General features: G+C 41.2%; 1 protein-coding gene across 6 annotated transcripts in view; it reads right to left on the bottom strand.

Annotated features, from left to right (window-relative positions):
- Positions 1-20,039, bottom strand: part of LOC126339400 (uncharacterized) — a 111,077-nt gene that overhangs the window by 7,023 nt on the left and 84,015 nt on the right. For 3 of the 6 annotated variants that reach the window (XM_050001628.1, XM_050001632.1, XM_050001630.1), the window contains one exon: positions 12,683-13,056. The exons of 1 other annotated variant lie outside the window; for it this stretch is intronic. The gene's annotated coding sequence lies outside the window, so the exon portion shown is untranslated. Of the gene's footprint in view, positions 1-12,682; positions 13,057-13,467; positions 14,086-20,039 lie in introns of those variants that run through there. 2 more of the 6 variants (XM_050001633.1, XM_050001631.1) reach the window with 2 other exon arrangements.

Below are 20,039 nucleotides of genomic sequence, written 5' to 3'. Positions count from 1 at the left end.
TGGCTACACAAACTGCCACATTACCAACCAATGAGCAGTCCTTGTTGGCACTTGATTGCAAATTATACACAAAATAGGCAGATTCCATAAAAAAAAGAATAATATGTAGAAAAATAAGAGCAAATAAAAAATGAATGTGATGATGAAAATGATGTAACAAATAATTAGAAATATAAAAATTACATTTAAATCAATTAATTGAATGAAAATGATAATCAAATTCTTTTGATTAGCTTTAGAAATTAATAGAATAAATTTCAAAACATTTAGCGAGATTCGAACCTACATACTTCAGCAAGACAGTTTAATACTCTAACCACTGCACTAAAGTACAACAATAAATCACATTGTTATATTTTTGACTGTGATCATCCAGTCGGAATGATGAACTGCAGCCTTAAAAAACTTGGTTCCACAGAATGTTGTGCAAAGTTTATCTGATGTAAGCCAATTTCTGTGATTATGATAACCAGAAGTGTTTTTAATTAGTGCTGTGTATGACGTGTGTATTTTATTAGCATCATTGTGTGTGTGTGTGTGTGGGGGTGGGGGGGGGGGGTGTCATCATGTATGATAATATACGAAATAAAAGTGCCAGACCCATGATTCAGGGTCCAAACACACAAAGAAAGAATGCCAGACAAGAAATTGGAAGTGAACCAACCAACTGTTGAGGCAGTTTGGCAATGGCAAGCGGTTCGGGCATGACAAGCACTCTGATTGGAGTAAACCAGCTCCAATGTGTGAAGTGTCAACTATCAAGTAATTTTAATCAGACTATGGCCACCATGACCCAAATTACTATCAGTGCAACTCAGAGAGAAAAATTAAGAGATAAAATGTTGGATCAACTACATTCCATTCCAAGTAGTTCAATATGACAATTAAGTCATTTGCACACAAAAATTCTGAATCATCTTTAGTGTCGGATCATTGATTCTTTAACAAACTTTTACTTATTGTCCGTGTACTGCATACTAGGAAGAATACATGCTTACATTTGAAGGTGATTTGAGGGAATACTGGGTTCTAAATATGATTGCTCTAATGTAGCTGGGAATCAGGTGAACTCAGCTTTCATGACAGATATGGGTACATAATTAAAAGCTCTTTGAACTTTTATGCCAGAGTTCGTCAATCATAATGGCTGGTGAGATGTCGCACAGCAGCTGGTCAGTAACCTATGACCAGAGGTTTTCGGCAGGTCAGCAAACCTGAATATGTGCTGGCCAGGGCAACATCTAACACTATCTGTATTGATGTATTCAGGCCCACACATGCGACACGAGTTTTTGCATTACTCTGTTGAAAGATGTAATGGAGGTCTCGAAGATAAGATGTCTCCGCTGGACTTAACACACTAGAAATATAACGACAGCTGTCCAAATTACCAGCTATGCTGACCAGAGGTGTACATTTTATATATCCAATGGGAAAGGCCCCTATGACTAAGATGAATGCAATCTGCTAATGGTTCTCCTCTTCAAGTCTTCAGACATGGATATATTCAGTGCGATACTGTACATGGAACCAGGGCACATATGCACAACAACAATCACCGTGATCACCGTCCGTGGAGCTCTAAGACATCTTCACACCATATACATGGACATTGCCTTGCTGCAAACAAGCCAATTTCTTAACTTAGAGCATGTGTCTTGAGTATACAATCCTGCCTGTCCAAAAGAACAATATGTCTGTCCTCTAGGAGGCTGGTTGCATGAGACCACTGACACCCTGTATAGCGTTGAGTGTGGCCTTCTCAGACAAATTGGCTCCACATTTGTGAGACAGTTATTGAATCATGACCAGCAACAAAGCAAAACAATAAACTGCAGTTCGGTAGTGACAATTCTGACACTGTCAAATTTCAATACATGCCGTTATAAAGTAATTGAATAGCAAAAAATCTACTCAGTACGTGGCAGCAGAGCAAACACTTAAAAGAAGTTATAATTAGGCAAGCTTTCAGACCCAGGCAGAAGGGTTGAAGAGGAAGGAATAATGTTGAAGGAAAAGAACTGGAGAGGTTTAGAGAAAAGGGTAGATTTGGGAAAAATCATCCAGAACTGTGAGCCAGAAGAGACTTACCGGGCAGGATGACAGGGAAAGACTGATTCTTGGGGATTGCAGTTTTGAAAACCTGAAAGCTTAAAGGTGGAACACGGGGTAATATGCAAGTCAGAGATTACCACTAAAACATCAAGTACTAGTTAATAACAGTAAAAAGCTAAGTGCATTGTATGTAACAGAGGTGTGAGGGGTCAAGTGAAAAATAGACATCTAAGAAAATGAAAATGTGGAAAACTAAAACGGAGTGAAGAAAGGAGTAGTTACTGTGAAGAAATGCTGAGACGGCAGAAATTAATTTATAATAAGGCCTGGTTGGTGGCGAGAATCCAGACACCAACCATTTCCTAGATCATTCAAAATCCATGTCCATCCCATCCCCACCACACACCGTGCTTGTCACCATAAAATGCCCACCTCCCTCTAGCCCCCACATACATGTCTGTCTGCTGCTGAACATTTCCTTAGTCAGTGCCCACCTGATTCCAAACCTAAGACATCCTTCCTACTCACCTTAACCAACTTTTACTTACAAACAACTACTTCACCTTTGAGGGGCAGACATACAAACAGATCAGGGGTACTGCCATGGGAACCAGGATGGCACCTTCCTGCCGCTGGTTTGGTTTAGATACACTGGCGATATCTTTACTACAGGGGCTCATCATGAGGCTGACCTGTTGAATTCCTGGAATCTCTAAATATCTTTTCTCAATTAAATTTCACATGGTCTTATTCCAAATACTGGCCACTTTCCTTGACGCTGATCTCATCCTCACCTACGGTAAGTCCAGCTACACACTTCCGTCTACATTAAACCTACTAACAAACAAGAGTACTTACATTTCGACAGTTGCCATCCTTTCTATGTCAAACATTCCCTTCTACATCTACATCTACATCCATACTCCGCAAGCCACCTGATGGTGTGTGGCGGAAGGTACTGTGAGTACCTCTATCAGTACTCAATTCTATTCCAGTCTCGTATTGTTCGTGGAAAGAAAGATTGTCAGTATGCCTCTGTGTGGGCTCTAATCTCTCTGATTTTATCCTCATGGTCTCTTCACGAGATATACGTAGGAGGGAGCAATATACTGCTTTACTCTTCGGTGAAGATATGTTCTCGAAACTTCAACAAAAGCCCCTACCAAGAAACTGAGCGTCTCTCCTGCAGAGTCTTCCACTGGAGTTTATCTATCATCTCCGTAATGCTTTCGAGATTACTAAACAATCCTGTAACTAAGCGTGCTGCTCTCCATTGGGTCTTCTCTCTCTCTTCTATCAACCCTATCTGGTACGGATCCCACACTGGTGAGAAATATTGAAGCAGTGGATGAACAAGTGTACTGTAACCTACTCCCTTTGTTTTCGGATTGAATCTCCTTAGGATTCTTCCAATGAATCTCAGTCTGGTATCTGCTTTACCGACGATCAACTTTATATGATCACTCCATTTTAAATCACTCCTAATGCCTACTCCCAGATAATTTATGGAATTAACTGCTTCCAGTTGCTGACCTGCTATTTTGTAGCTAAATGATAAAGGATCTTTCTTTCTATGTATTCACAGCACATTACACTTGTCTACATTGAGATTCAATTGCCATTCCTTGCACCATGCGTGAATTCTTTGCAGATCCTCCTGCATTTCAGTACAATTTTCCATTGTCACAACCACTCGATATACCACAGCATCATCTGCAAAAAGCCTCAGTGAACTTCCGATGTTATCCACAAGGTCATTTATGTATATTGTGACTATATGGTCCTACGACACTCCCCTGCGGCACACCTGAAATCACTCTTACTTCAGAAGACTTCTCTCCATTGAGAATGACATGCTGCGTTCTGTTATCTAGGAACTCTTCAATCCAATCACACAATTGGTCTGATAGTCCATATGCTCTTTGTTCATTGAACGACTGTGGGGAACTGTATCGAACACCTTGCAGAAGTCAAGAAACACCTGGGAACCCGTGTCCATGGCCCTCTGCATCTCGTGGACGAATAGTGCGAGCTGGGTTTCACATGATCATCTTTTTCGTAACCCATGCTGATTCCTACAGAGTAGACTTATAGTCTCCAGAAAAGTCATTATACTTTAACATAATACGTGTTCCAAAAGTCTACAATTGATCAATGTTAGAGATATAGGTCTATAGTCATGCACATCTGTTCGGCGTCCCTTCCTGAAAATGCGGATGACCTGTGCCCTTTTCCAATCCTTTGGAACGCTACGCTCTTCTAAAGACATATGGTACACCGCTGCAAGAAGGAGGGCAAGTTCCTTCGTGTACTCTGTGTAAAATCGAACTGGTAACCCATCAGTTCCAGTGGCCTTTCGTCTTTTGAGTGATTTTAATTGTTTTTCTATTCCTCTGTCATCTATTTCAATATCTACCATTTTGTCATCTGTGCGGCAATCTAGAGAAGGAACTACAGTGCAGTCTTCCTCTGTGAAACAGCTATGGAAAAAGACATTTAGTATTTCGGCCTTTAGTCTGTCATCCTCTGTTTCAGTACCATTCTGGTCACAGAGTGTCTGGACATTTTGTTTTGATCCTTCTACCGCTTTGACATAAGACCAAAATTTCTTAGGATTTTCTGCAGAGTCAGTACATAGAACTTTACTTTGGAATTCATTGAATGCCTCTCACATAGCCCTCCTTACGCTACAATTCGCTTCGCATAATTTTTGTTTGTCTGCAAGGCTGTGGCTATGGTTATGTTTGCTGTGAAGTTCCCTTTGCTTCCGCAACAGTTTTCTAACTCAGTTGTTGTACCACGGTGGCTCTATTCCATCTCTTAGGATCTTGCTAGGCACATACTTACACTCCTGGAAGTGGAAAAAAGAACACATTGACACCGGTGTGTCAGACCCACCATACTTGCTCCGGACACTGCGAGAGGGCTGTACAAGCAATGATCACACGCACGGCACAGCGGACACACCAGGAACCGCGGTGTTGGCCGTCGAATGGCGCTAGCTGCGCAGCATTTGTGCACCGCCGCCGTCAGTGTCAGCCAGTTTGCCGTGGCATACGGAGCTCCATCGCAGTCTTTAACGCTGATACCATGCCGCGACAGCGTGGACGTGAACCGTATGTGCAGCTGACGGACTTTGAGCGAGGGCGTATAGTGGGCATGCGGGAGGCCGGGTGGACGTACCGCCGAATTGCTCAACACGTGGGGCGTGAGGTCTCCACAGTACATCGATGTTGTCGCCAGTGGTCGGCGGAAGGTGAACGTGCCCGTCGACCTGGGACCGGACCGCAGCGACGCGCGGATGCACGCCAAGACCGTAGGATCCTACGCAGTGCCGCAGGGGACCGCACCGCCACTTCCCAGCAAATTAGGGACACTGTTGCTCCTGGGGTATCGGCGAGGACCATTCGCAACCGTCTCCATGAAGCTGGGCTACGGTCCCGCACACCGTTAGGCCGTCTTCCGCTCACGCCCCAACATCGTGCAGCCCGCCTCCAGTGGTGTCGCGACAGACGTGAATGGAGGGACGAATGGAGACGTGTCGTCTTCAGCGATGAGAGTTGCTTCTGCCTTGGTGCCAATGATGGTCGTATGCGTGTTTGGCGCCGTGCAGGTGAGCGCCACAATCAGGACTGCATACGAGCGAGGCACACAGGGCCAACACCCGGCATCGTGGTGTGGGGAGCGATCTCCTACACTGGCCGTACACCTCTGGTGATCGTTGAGGGGACACTGAATAGTGCACGGTACATCCAAACCGTCATCGAACCCATCGTTCTACCATTCCTAGACCGACAAGGGATCTTGCTGTTCCAACAGGACAATGCACGTCCGCATGTACCCCGTGCCACCCAACGTGCTCTAGAAGGTGTAAGTCAACTACCCTGGCCAGCAAGATCTCCGGATCTGTCCCCCATTGAGCATGTTTGGGACTGGATGAAGCGTCGTCTCACGCGGTCTGCACGTCCAGCACGAACGCTGGTCCAACTGAGGCGCCAGGTGGAAATGGCATGGCAAGCCGTTCCACAGGACTACATCCAGAATCTCTACGATCGTCTCCATGGGAGAATAGCAGCCTGCATTGCTGCGAAAGGTGGATATACACTGTACTAGTGCCGACATTGTGCATGCTCTGTTGCCTGTGTCTATGTGCCTGTGGTTCTGTCAGTGTGATCATGTGATGTATCTGACCCCAGGAATGTGTCAATAAAGTTTCCCCTTCCTGGGACAATGAATTCACGGTGTTCTTATTTCAATTTCCAGGAGTGTATATAATGCATATTGTATGATGGTTTTGAACTTTGTCCACTGATCCTCAACACTATTTGTACTTGAGACAAAACTTTTGTGTTGAGCTGTCAAGTACTCTGAAATCTGCTTTTTGTCACTTCTGCTAAACAGGAAAATCTTCCTATGTTTTTTAATATTTCTATTTATGGTTGAAATCATCGATTTATTAACCACTTTATGATCGCTGATTCCCTGTTCTGCGTTAACTGTTTCAAATAGTTTGGGTCTCTTTGTCACTAGAAGGTCTAATATGTTATCGCCTCGAGTCGGTTCTCTGTTTAACTGCTCAAGGTAGTTTCCAGATGATGCACTTAAAAAAAATTCACTGGATTCTTTGTCCCTGCCACCCGTTATAAGTGTTTGAGTCTCCCAGTCTATATAGGGCAAATTAAAATCTCCACCCAGAACAATAACATGGTCGGGAAACCCACTCGAAATATTTTACAAATTTTCCTTCAGGTGCTCTGCCACAACAGCTGCTGAGCCAGGGGCCTATAGAGACATCCAATTACCATGTTTGAGCCTGCTTTAACCGTGACCTTCACCCAAATAATTTCACATTTCGGATCTCTGTCAATTTCCTTCGACACTATTGCACTTTTTATTGCTATAAACACGCCTCCCCCTTCACTGTCCAGCCCGTCTGTGTGGTATACATTCCTATCTGAGTTTAGAATTTCATTACTGTTTACACCTGGTTTCAGCCAACTTTCTGTCTCTAGTACTGTGTGGGCATCGTGACCGTTTATTAATGAGAGCAGTTCTGGGACCTTTCTACAGATGCTTCTGCAGTTTACTATTACCACATTAATATTGTTATTCCCTGTTGCGTTTTGCCTACTACTACCTTGTCACGTCTCAGGAGGCGTCTTGTCGGGCCTAGGGAGGGAATTCTCTAATTTAAAAAACCCACATGTGCACTCCACATGTACTCTGCTACCCTTGTAGCTGCTTCCTGCGTATAGGGCATGCTTGACCTATTCAGGGGGACCCTACATTTCTCCACCCGAAAGCAGAGGTCGAGAAATTTGCACCCCATATCTCCGCAGAATCATCTGAGTGTCTGGTTTAAGCCTTCCACTCGGCTCCAAACCAGAGGACCGCGATTGGTTCTGGGAACAATAATACAGATAGTTAGCTCAGATTGCACCCTGCAAGCAAGGCTTTTCGCCTTCACCAACTCTGCCAACCACCTGTATGAACTGAGGATGACCTCTGAACCCAGAAGGCAGGAGTCTTTGGTGCCGACTTCATGGCCAGACTCCACATTGACCCTCCGCCTCGTGTGCCACGAACGCCGCTGAACCCGCCACTGCCCTTGGGGAGAAGGTGACCCAAACGCGCCCAGTACCCACGAAGATGTCTCGACAACAGGGACTATGGGTGAAGCATGTAACACCTGGACTGTCCCTGCTGCACCAGGTGTATGTATGGATGGATATGTGTGTTTGTGTGTGAGTGCGCGAGTATATACCTATCCTTTTTTCCCCCAAGGTAAGTCTTTCCGCTCCCGGGATTGGAATGACTCCTTACCCTCTCCCTTAAAACCCACATCCTTTCATCTTTCCTTTTCCTTCCCTCTTTCCTGACGAAGCAGCCGCCGGTTGCGAAAGCTCGAAATTCTGTGTGTGTGTTTTGTTTATTGTGCCTATCTACCGGCGCTTACCCGCTTGGTAAGTCTTGGAATCTTTGTTTTTAATATATTTTTCCCATGTGGAAGTATATATTCGGTGCCTACAGTGTCACATCTTTCAGTGTCATACAAATTTTTATTTTTAAAGGGGATCACTTAAGACTATTTCCATGGGTTCACCCCTCAAATTTCTCCCTCATATCACAAAATTGTCATCTGGTTAGTACAAACTGAAAAAATAAATTCCTTTGAAAGCACAATTTTGTATATAATTTATATTCAAAACCTTACACCTATGTCACAGAACAAATCTTACACCGAGAAGAAAGTTTACGGGAAGAAATGCTTCCGACAATTATTACAGCATTTAAAGAACATCAAAATCTGAACAGGCTGAAATGAACAAACAGTACATGAGACTATGTTAATCAATTCAACTGTAAAAATCTAAGGAGCATATTATTAGCAAAATGAGAAATATGCAAAAGTGAAATGCCAAAATGAGCACTTCTCAATTGTGAGTAAATCAAAACAATCAGAATGGCGGAAAGAGAGCACAATAACATGAGTCATAAAAAAATAAGAGCTAAGCAACTAAGCAAATAAGAGAATAGGCAAAAATGAGATGCCAACCAATGAGGGCTGGCCGAACTCCATCAGCACTTAAATACAGTTGCACTCGTGGCGGTACCTCGAGGCCTGTACACAAGTAGTTCTAATTCTGTAGAATAGTAAGATAATTCACATGAGGTTAAAGTCCTACTTGTGAATGCAATTGTGCAAAAGATAGGTTGTCCATCGATATTTTGAACTTGGAACAGACATGATCCTAACCCACATTGGATGCGTCTGCATACAAACAAAATTCAATATTCATATCAGGATGATAGAGTAATTTTGCATTTAATAAATCCTCTTTGATTTTTTCAAAATCCGACTGGCATTCCGGAGACCAATTCCAGTATGTATTCTTTTTGAGAAGACATAACAGTGGTTCCACATTTAGCATTTGATTTGGAACATATCGGCAATAGAATGACGCCAGTCCCAGAAAAGCTTTTAATTGCTGTTTTGTTCTGGACACTGGAAATTTTTCACTATCTGGTAGGATACCATACGAATCAATCATATGGCCCAAAAATTTAATTTTCTCTAGTGCAAACTTCGATTTACACAGATTAGCTGTAATACCAGCACAAAAACTTATTTAATACATTCTCCAGTATTTCCATATGTTCCTCCCAACTATTTTTGGCGATTAAAATATCGTCTACAAAAAGTGATATCTTACTCACAAGTTCAGGACCTGACACTTCAGCAGGTGCCGCAATAAAGACACCTGAGTTTATATTTAAACTGAATGGTAAAACTTTTAATTGATAACTTCTTCCTGCATGAATGAAGGCTGTATATTTCCTAGATTGTGTCGCAACAGGAATTTGCCAGTAGGAAGCTCTGAGATCGAGGCTAGAAAAATATTTTACGCTATGATATCTCTGTATCAGTTCGTCTGTACTTTCGGGCCTTGTTCGCACTGGTATTATAATTTTATTGATTTCTTTTGCGTTGTGAACTAGTCATACTTGTCCATTTGGTTCGTCTACAGCAAGTAAGGAGCTCGAATAGGGACTGTCAGATGGTTCTATGATGTTCCATGCAATCATCTTCTGAATTTCATTACTAACTGCATTTCTTTTTGTCCATAGTACCTGGTACAAACAATGACAGAAGGTTTTATGTGGCATGTTCATCCTATATTCATATCCCCTAATTGCACCAGGTTTTTCTTTGAATACTCGTTTGTATTTCACGAGAACCTTGAACAATTCAGAACGCTGCCCTGAGGACAGCTGAGCAGATTGGATTGGATTGTTTGGGGGAGGAGACCAGACAGCGAGGTCATTGGTCTCATCGGATTAGGGAGGGACAGGGAAGGAAGTCGGCCGTGCCCTTTCAAAGGAACCATTCCAGCATTTGCCTGGAGCGATTTAGGGAAATTGCACAAAACCTAAATCAGGATGGCTGGACGCTGAATTGAACTGTCGTCCTCCCGAATGCGAGTCCAGTGTAGCTCAGCAGATTCAGAGACTATTTTTAACATTTGTTCATGTCAGTCAGATTTTATTTCTTGAACCTGATTCCCTGAGCCTGTAGTTTTATTTTTTTAAATGAACTTCATTTGTATACCCGGGCAAAACCTTCCATGTGTGTCGGTTATCCTCAGTAATTTTAGAGAGACGATTTTCTGTTTAACCTTCTTAAACTCTCACATCCAGTTAGAAAAGTCAATCTTTGCGCCCTTTTCTTGCAAAAAATAAGACTGTAAAATACAGTCCACTATCAGCACATCAATTATGAGGAACGTGCATTGAATCGCTACATTTCCAAATTCTATCTATAACTGGGCTTGTATTTTCACGCTTCTACTTCTCCTTCCAATCGCTCCCAAAACCTTACAATTGCTAACCGGCAATATTGGCACCCGTTTTGCTTTAGTGATATGTCAAAATAAGTCCATAGAAATCACATAAATATCAGATCCAGTATCAAATATTGCGTCAATGAAATACCTTCGATTAATATTTTAACGACAGGTTTTATTACTGCTGGATTTTTGGTGCTGTATTTAGTGCCCTTGTTATACAATTCATTTCTCATGTCAGTGCCATTATTCTACCTTAACATTTTTAATCTTAAATCAGAATCGTCCCTATCTCACCCACCCGCCAGCACTTCGGGACTTAATGCGGTGGTAATTTGTTTTCCGCTGGCTGAGAAATCGGCCGCATTTCAGTATCATTTACTTCATTGATTACTATTGGTGGTGGATGCTGTCGCCAGTTTTGATTTATCGGGTTTTGTGTCTGGGTATTATCTCTCCTTTGATTTCTGTTTTGTGTCATTTTGTTATTATTGTAGTATCCTGGAGTGAACCTATGTACCTGCCGCCTATCCGCAGTATCTCGTTCCCACCGGCCTGTTCCACCATAGCCGTACGCGTTGTTATTGTCTTGGCTTTCGTACGCCGAGCTGGGTTCTCTGCCAGCCGGCTCGCGACGCTGAATATTTCCATTCCTCCACGACTGACTGTGATTTAGAGATCTTGCCCGCACATTCTCCTGCATCAAATCAATTGCATCTAGGACGGGCAAAAACTCATCTATGTTTGCGTCTGGGGCATGAATTAATTTTTTGCATATATCAATAGGCATCTTACTCTTAAGAATGCACAACAAATCTTTATGCGAAATTGGCACATCCCAGTATTTCGTTTTATTTAGATACTTCTCCAAATACTTTCGGAGCGTTCCTTTGCTATAACTAAAGTGTTTGGGGTTCAATACAGCCTCACAAAGTCGTCGCTGTACACATAAAGACCAATATTTTGCGGAAACCTTTTTTCAAATTCGTCATATGTGGAACATTTTTCAATGACTTCAGTGGCCCACAAGGCCGCATCATTTAACATCAATCCACTTATGTAATTCCATCAATTTTGTGGGTAACATGCCACGAAAAGAACGAATAAATACGAAAGGACGCACCCCACTCATGTCAGGTGAGAATGACTGACCCCTCCTGTGTTTGATAATGTTTTCCTCCATAATGACATTTACATAAGGTGTCATAGCCCCAGTAATGAATATGATACCTGATCCCGGGTTACCTCAGAATTTACTTCGGTGGCTTGCCCCCGCTTTTGTGTACTAGCATTTACAACGTTCTCTCCACGTGTCGGCATGGAAACATCACTCTTGACTTCCTCTTTAATATCGGTAAGCTCATTACTAAATTTGTTAAATTGCTCATTTACTCCCCTTCACCACTGAGATAATTCCTGAGTAATTTTCATTTTTACTTCAGAAATCTGGCAAGCTGGATCTATCGATTGTCTTTCTTGTTCTTTTGAAATGGAATTTACAGCTTACTTTACCCGAGAATCTATTTCTACAGATATTTCCGTATGCTTTAAGGACAATACGTCGAATGTCGTAGACAATTTATTTACTATGACCTCAAGAGCACCTTGATTTCCTTTTAATTGTTTTACATCCGAATTTAAGTCTCTGACGGCGTCCTCGTGTTTGCATCTGAGATTTATTATTTCTTGAGCCATTTGTGTTTGATTTTGAGAAATTTGCGCTATCTTACGAGACATTTCGCCTCCTTGTGCCGACACCGATTCCTGACTTTTATGTATGTCATCTACTCGTGTATGTATGTCATCTACTCGTATCGACACGGCTACCTGTTTTTTATTCATCTCACCTACTTGAAAAAATATAGCAGAGATGGTACTCGTCATGATTCGTAATTGCTTTTGTATACTGGAAAGATTTTCGGCAACTTCTAATTCCTCAGTCTCACTAGTCCCCAATTGTACCTCACCTACTTCCTTTAAATCCATGATTACACATGTCAATTTCAAATCTTAGGCTAGTTATCACACAAAATACGGATAAATATTCCGGGACGCATGTCCCTCACGCTTACACAGTGGCCTGTTTTGATTACACTTGGCCGTGTTTCCACTTATCTACAACACTACCCGCTATGCTACATACCGTAGGAAAGGAAAATTGTTCACTCACGTACCATAGGAAAGGAAAATTGTTCACTAAGTATCGGTTGGAAACTATTCATTACACTTGGGTGTTCTACAGGTAGATAAACCAATAGGACAAAATAAAGTATGTTGCTCACCAAATACCTCGTTTAACCAGCTGAACCGTTGATTTTGAAGAATCCATTTATATTTACAATTGCTCATACACTCGTTTACATGCAAAACAAAACAGACATAGATTAGCAGAATGCCAGTTTTTACCAGAAAAATACAGATATACATATAACTCCTATTTTGATGAATATATTGTGAACTTACTATAGAAACAGGCTTAAGCGAAATCCCTCTGGTGCCTCCAGTGTGACATATAATTTTATATATATAAATTTTCGGTGCCTACAGTGTCACACAAATTTTTATTTTTAAAGGGGGTCACTTAAGACTATTTCCATGGGTTCGCCCCTCAAATTTCTCCCTCATATCACAAAATTGTCGTCTGATGTAGTAAATTCTGCAAAAATTAATTCCTTTTAAAGCACAGTTTCGTATATAATTTATATTCAAAACCTTACACCTGTGTCACAGAACAAATCCTACATCGAGACTACTTTACACAAGTTTAAGGGAAGAAATGCTTCCGATAATTATTGCAGCATTTAAAGAACATCAAAATATGAACAGGCTGAAATGAACAAACAGTACATGAGACTATGTTAATCAATTCAACTGTAAAAAGCTAAGGAGCATATTATTAGCAAAACGAGAAATATGCAAAAGTGAAAGACCAAAATGAGCACTTCTCAATTGGGAGTAAATCAAAACAATCAGAATGGCTTAAGGAGAGCACAATAACATGAGCCATAAAAAAATAAGAACTAAGCAACTAAGCAAATAAGAGAATAGACAAAAATGAGATGCCAACCAAATGAGAGCTGGCCGAACACCATGGGCACTTATATACTGTTGTGCTCGTAGCGCCACCTCGCGGCCTGTACACAACACGTGCGCCTGTGATCGCAATGCACTCTTAGCGCTTGCGGCAGCGTTTAGTGGCCCGTACGCAAGTTGTGCGATTGCTGTTGCAGGTCGACCCTTAATCTATGATGTTACACAGCCCTGTAACTGGCAAAACATATATTATCAAAGGGAGAGCCATCAGTGAGACAACACATGTCACATACCAGTTCCTCTGTAAAAACTTTTTGGCCTCTTACATTGGCATGACCACCACAAATTTATCAGTTAGGATGAATGGGTATAGGCAGAGGGTGTATATTGGCAGCACACAATATGCTGTTGCACACCATGCTCTACAACATGACAATCGTGACCTCGGTACCTGCTTCACCATGCACGCCATCTGGATTCTTCCTCCAGACACCAGTTTCTCAGAACTCTGTAAGTGGGAACTAGTGCTACAACATGTCCTTGGGTCTCACCATCCACCTGTCCTTAATTTTCATTAAGTTCTTCTGTCTCAGCATTTCTCCCCAGTAACTTCTCCTTTCTTCACTCTTGTTTTAGTTTTCTACATATTTTATTTTCTTGCCTGTCTATCCCGCCCCCCCTCCCCCACCACTGTTACATACAATGCACCTAGTTTTTCACTCTTATGAACTCATACACAATATTTTAGTGGTTATCTCTGTCTTGCATATTACCTTGTGTTCCACCTTTAAGCTCTCAGGTTCTCAAATCTCTCCCGGTGCTGTCCCCAACACTCACTCTTTCCTTCTCATCCCGTCTGGTAAGTCTCTCTCGACCCATGGTTCTGGGTGACCTTTCTGAAATCTTCATCTTTTCCTAGACCTCTCCAGTCCTTTTCTTTCAACCCTCTTCCTTCCCCTTCAACATTTCTGAAGGAGCCACTGGGTCCGAAAGATTGCCTAATTATAACCTTCTTTTGTGTGTGTTCTGTTGCCCCTTCGTGAGTAGATTTTTTATTTGTACAATTACATTATATTGTACATTAAATTATATCCTGTTACATATTTCTCCTTCTTACACAAGGTATAACATGACCTTCTCACAAAGAATCCACTCTTAAATGTGATTTCTGAATGTGAAACCTGCTGCTTAATCTTCTGTTGTACAGGAAATTATTCATAACATTTGGAAGCTGGTGTTCTGAGACAACTATGTGACTTACAGCTACAAGAAACAAGCATGGAGAAAACTGGATCAGTTACTAAATTACTGAATAGTAAATACCTGTGATAATGACAAAATTTCAAGTATAGACATGGAGATCACAAGCAGAGTTGCTCTGTACTTGTGATTGACAGAATATCAAGTACACACACGGAGGTCACAAACAGAGTTGCTCTGTTATGCCATCTCTGTAACTTGTCTTGCAGGTACAATGAGTTTCCATAAGATTAAAATAGAAAGAAGAAAATGCAACATAAAAGAGTCAACGAAAGACACATAATTGACTCCGGAATATGATCCCCATGGCAACTATGAAAGACCACTGTGACATTGCTTCTCTCATATCTCAGATTGTAAGAGAAGAGCTAAAACATTTCATAGCAGTTAGGACTATCAGACTGAGTACACAAGAGATAGTGACCACATATGTCACAATGTAATAGAGAATGTTGAAGAAGAGGGGTATTGATCTTTGACATTAATTTCCACCACCAGTTGAAAGAACCATGAAGAATGGACACAGTCAACTCCAACTTATGCCACTGGCATCAAACAACAACCTAGCACCCAACCAATGCCGATACAGCCAAAATCCCTACCAAGCGAAACACCTCACAAAAGAACAGACCTTTGGGGGACAAAGGACGACATACCAGTCAGCTGCACTGTGGTTACCCGGGACTTATTATGTGTTACTGCAAACAAAGGCAATGAGTCCAACAACTACACTGGTGTCCAGAATTAAAGCAACAAATGGAAAGTTTGCAAGGTTGCATTTATTTTGCCACAAAACAGTATAAACAAGTGACAGTAAAGCAGAAACAAAGCATAGAATACAGAATGTAAACAACTGCAACATGCACAATGGTAGACAGAAGTGTTCTTAATTTCTTCCAACTTAATGAATTTGCACATAATTCCGACAGCCAGTTAATGTGCTCAGTATGGGGTGTCACCACTTCTGGCAACAACACAGGCCTCACAATGATGGGGTATGCTGTGAAAACATCATCAATCTCATGTTGAGGCAGTAACGCCCATTCTTCCTCCAGAGCTTCTCACAGTTATGGAGAATGATCAGTGGATGCTGATGAGATGCAAGCCATCTCGCTAGTGCATCCCAGGCATGCTCTATGGGATTCAAATTGGGACAGCGAACAGGGCATATCATGCATGCAATATCTGCCTTCGAAGAAAATTCGACTACCTGTGCTCTATGAGGTTGAGCATTATTAACTATCATTATGAAGTTTGGCCCCACAGCACCTAGCAACAATCGCAAACAAGGTCTCAAGATCTCATCATGATACGTGACAGCAATTAAACCCTGGCAATTCACCCTTACAATTTCTTGCAGAAGGGTTCAAACGGTAAACATAATCACTGCCCACACTCCTAGGGACCCTCTGTGATATTGATCACTTTCCACAATGTTTGGGTCTCGAAATCAGTTTCCATACTCCCTTCAGATGCGAATTCATAGAGAATCACTCTTCAGAATAAATCGCGACTCATTGGTGAAAACAACATAGGTCTGCTCTTTGACCGTCCAGGTGGCATATTGATGTCTCCACTCTAGACATTCCCTTTGTAACACTTATATCGATTAGAAGTAGGTTTATATTATGTAGCTGTGTATCTGCAATTGTGGAGTGTGTATTCTGATTTAGTTAAAATCCTTGATATGTGGCAAGAAAATGAAGAGTTTTGTAATGTATATACGAAAAAAGCAAAATGATATGTTAAAATGATAAATTATTGTAATATGTGTATGTCCATAAAAAGAAAATGTTTGTTGAAAGCTGGTTCATGCTTAGGGCACTTGTATTTGTAACATGTAAAAGCTGTAAGGAAGTCCCCCCACTATGGCAGTGGAATGGTGTGATATAAAAGGTGGTTTTGGTGGTCGAACTGAACAACTCCTTAGTGTGAACCGTATGCAGTATGCGGCTAGCCATAGCACGGTACACTTTGACGGTGCTAAGAGAGGCAATTGGAAACTGCTTTATTAACGGATTTGCCTCAGATGTGGATCTGGCTATTATTTGGTATTCTCGGCATAAAGGAATGGCTCTAATATGTTAAAAATCTGACGCCAAGAAGAGATTTATAGAGCATTGGAACATCAACAGCGATGAATACAGTTAGCTGCCATGTCGCATGCCACCAATCTTCGTCACTGCTTTACTAACTTCACACACTCAGTAATGTATATGGGCATGGACCAGTCAATTTGAGTGTTGTTTTACTAATTATTACAACAGTATAAATCCATGTCTGGAACCATATACTCTATCCTGATCACGAACCTATGCAGGGTCCTCACCTAAGTGCTACCAAAACTGAATTTCCTGATTTAAATGAACAATTCTTGCATTCCAGTGTTTATAAGTGATTTTTTATCTAATATAAATGGAGTAGTAAAAGTTAAAGTTAAAACCACAAAAGTGAAGTTGGATAGGCTCTTGCTAAAGTATCCTTTGTTTATTACAAAATATACTTTTGTAGGATTACAGTGCAAGATTGTGTAAATATTATTGTCTAGAATACCTGCTTCACAGATGATAAAAAGGCAAATAAGTTAAGCTCATTTTCAAAATAGTATGGTTGTGATTTCTATCATGAATCTACATCTACATCTACATTTATACTCCGCAAGCCACCCAATGGTGTATGGTGGGGGGCACTTTACGTGCCACTGTCATTACCTCCCTTTCCTGTTCCAGTTGCGTGCCTCCTTGTGCGCTCGACTCTCTCTAATTTTACATTCATGATCTCCTCGGGAGATATAAGTAGGGGGGAGCAATATATTTGTTGCCTCATCCAGAAACACACCCTCTTGAAACCTGGCGAGCAAGCTACACCGTGATGCAGAGCGCCTCTCTTGCAGAGTCTGCCACTTGAGTTTGCTAAACATCTCCGTAACGCTATCACGGTTACCAAATAACCCTGTGACGTAATGCACAGCTCTTCTTTGGATCTTCTCTATCTCCTCCGTCAACCCGATCTGGTACGGATCCCACACTGATGAGCAATACTCAAGTATAGGTTGAAAGAGTGTTTTGTAAGCCACCTCCTTTGTTGATGGACTACATTTTCTAAGGACTCTCCTAATGAATCTCAACCTGGTACCCGCCTTACCAACAATTAATTTTATATGATCATTCCACTTCAAATCATTCTGCACGCATACTCCCAGATATTTTACAGAAGTAACTGCTACCAGTGTTTGTTCCGCTATCATATAATCATACAATAAAGGATCCTTCTTTCTATGTATTCGCAATACATTACATTTCTCTATGTTAAGGGTCAGTTGCCACTCCATGCACCAAGTGCCTATCCGCAGCAGATCTTGCATTTCGCTGCAATTTTCTAATGCTGCAACTTCTCTGTATACTACAGCATCATCCGCAAAAAGCCGCATGGAACTTCCGACACTATCTACTAGGTCATTTATATATATTGTGAAAAGCAGTGGTCCCATAACACTCCCCTGTGGCACACCAGAGGTTACCTTAACGTCTATAGACGTCTCTCCATTGATAACAACATGCTGTGTTCTGTTTGCTAAAAACTCTTCAAACCAGCCACACAGCTGGTCTGATATTCCGTAGACTCTTACTTTTTTATCAGGCGACAGTGCGGAACTGTGTCGAACGCCTTCCGGAAGTCAAGGCAAATAGCATCTACCTGGGAACCTGTATCTAATATTTTCTGGGTCTCATGAACAAATAAAGCGAGTTGGGTCTCACACATTCGCTGTTTCTGGAATCCATGTTGATTCCTACAGAGTAGATTCTGCGTTTCGAAAAACGACATGATATGTGAGCTAAAAACATGGTTCCTTTTCTGAAGTTAATTAAGCCCAGTGTTGTATTTTATTGTCTTGAAAAGTAAATTATGAACTGCTCCAAGTGAAATGAATGATTAGCTTTTCGAATTAGACTTTTCTACTGTAATAATCAGAGAGCATTGACTAGTGAAACTATACTAGTTTATGGGTCACTATCATATTCTCCGCCTATCAGAAAGAAAATTGAACTATTACTGTTGCTAAGCAAAACTGATACATTTAGAGGAGTTTAAACAGGATATTTGTGATATTATTCATCGTTATTTTATTTTATTTATTTATTCATATCAGTTATGATAAAATCCCCTCATGTCTAAAATGTCCAAATTTAGTTCTGCACTTCATGCAGTACCAATTCAGTATTTGACTGAGTATTGCTTTTGAGTGTAGCTGCCTTTAGTATGAACCTGATGCAAATCAACTCCCTATAATTTACTGGTGTGTGCATTATTGGTAACTGATGCTGCACACAGTTCAGAGTGCACTGTATCAGTTTGTATCCTGTTTGCTATTCAAGGGGAAATCCCAATGAAAGTAACTTCAATAACCGATATTCAATTTTCTTAAACATTTATTTCCAAATTAATGTGTCATGTGCCTCATTGAGATGGCGACTGTTCAGGTGTTTCCTCCCCCCCCCCCCCCCATTCACTTATTGCCCATTTAAGATCAGATGGACGTAACTGCATTTTTGCGCTTTTGAGTTGTTAGTACCATAAGGTACATGGAGTCAAGACCTACAATCAAACAAGTGCAACCCTATCTTATGTGGTTTCCATTCAGTTGCCAACGTATCTACATTTTATGAAAAATAGTAAGGATCAGATAGACGGAAGAGCTGATCTATTTTTAGACCACTGGATGCAACGTTAATTTGTGAAACGGAACAGCTCTTACGTTTCTCTGAGCCTAATAGAACTGTTAGAACTTGCGTTTCCCGCTACTTCTATTTAGAAGTATTGTCGCCGTTGCTCTGTGACAACAATGAAATGCGACTTCCTGGCAAGGAAGATAAATACTGTTTCATTTGTGAATGGGTTTACAAGCAAGGAGGAGCGATATGGAGTGTGGAGAAAGAAGGATGGTGAAAATGTGCCTGGAGAAGGAACAGAATTTAATGGAATCTTGTAAATATTAGAACCTGTTTCTTAGTGTATATATTTCGGTAGTAAGTACTATAATAATGATGATTATTATTATTACTATTACAGCTGTTGTCATTATTATTATTATTATTATTATTATTATTATTATTATTGTTGTTGATATTCACAGCTGTGGAAGAACATGATGTGGAGATGCTCAGGGCATTCATTGGTTCAGATACAAATGATGATCCTTCCTATGAACCGGACAACAGTACAGATTCTGGTGAGTAGCCAAACAATTACTAGACACTACAGCAGTTCCAGTTAATTTTCTTTTCCCTTCCTCTGCATACCTGTCATGTTATTGTTACGGAGAGCAGTGTTGAACATGGAACGTGC

Source organism: Schistocerca gregaria, chromosome 1 (assembly GCF_023897955.1).
Source record: "Schistocerca gregaria isolate iqSchGreg1 chromosome 1, iqSchGreg1.2, whole genome shotgun sequence".
Classification (NCBI taxonomy): Eukaryota; Metazoa; Arthropoda; class Insecta; order Orthoptera; family Acrididae; genus Schistocerca; species Schistocerca gregaria.
Note: the sequence above shows the minus strand (reverse complement) of the source record. Positions and strands in the feature narration are given on the sequence as shown.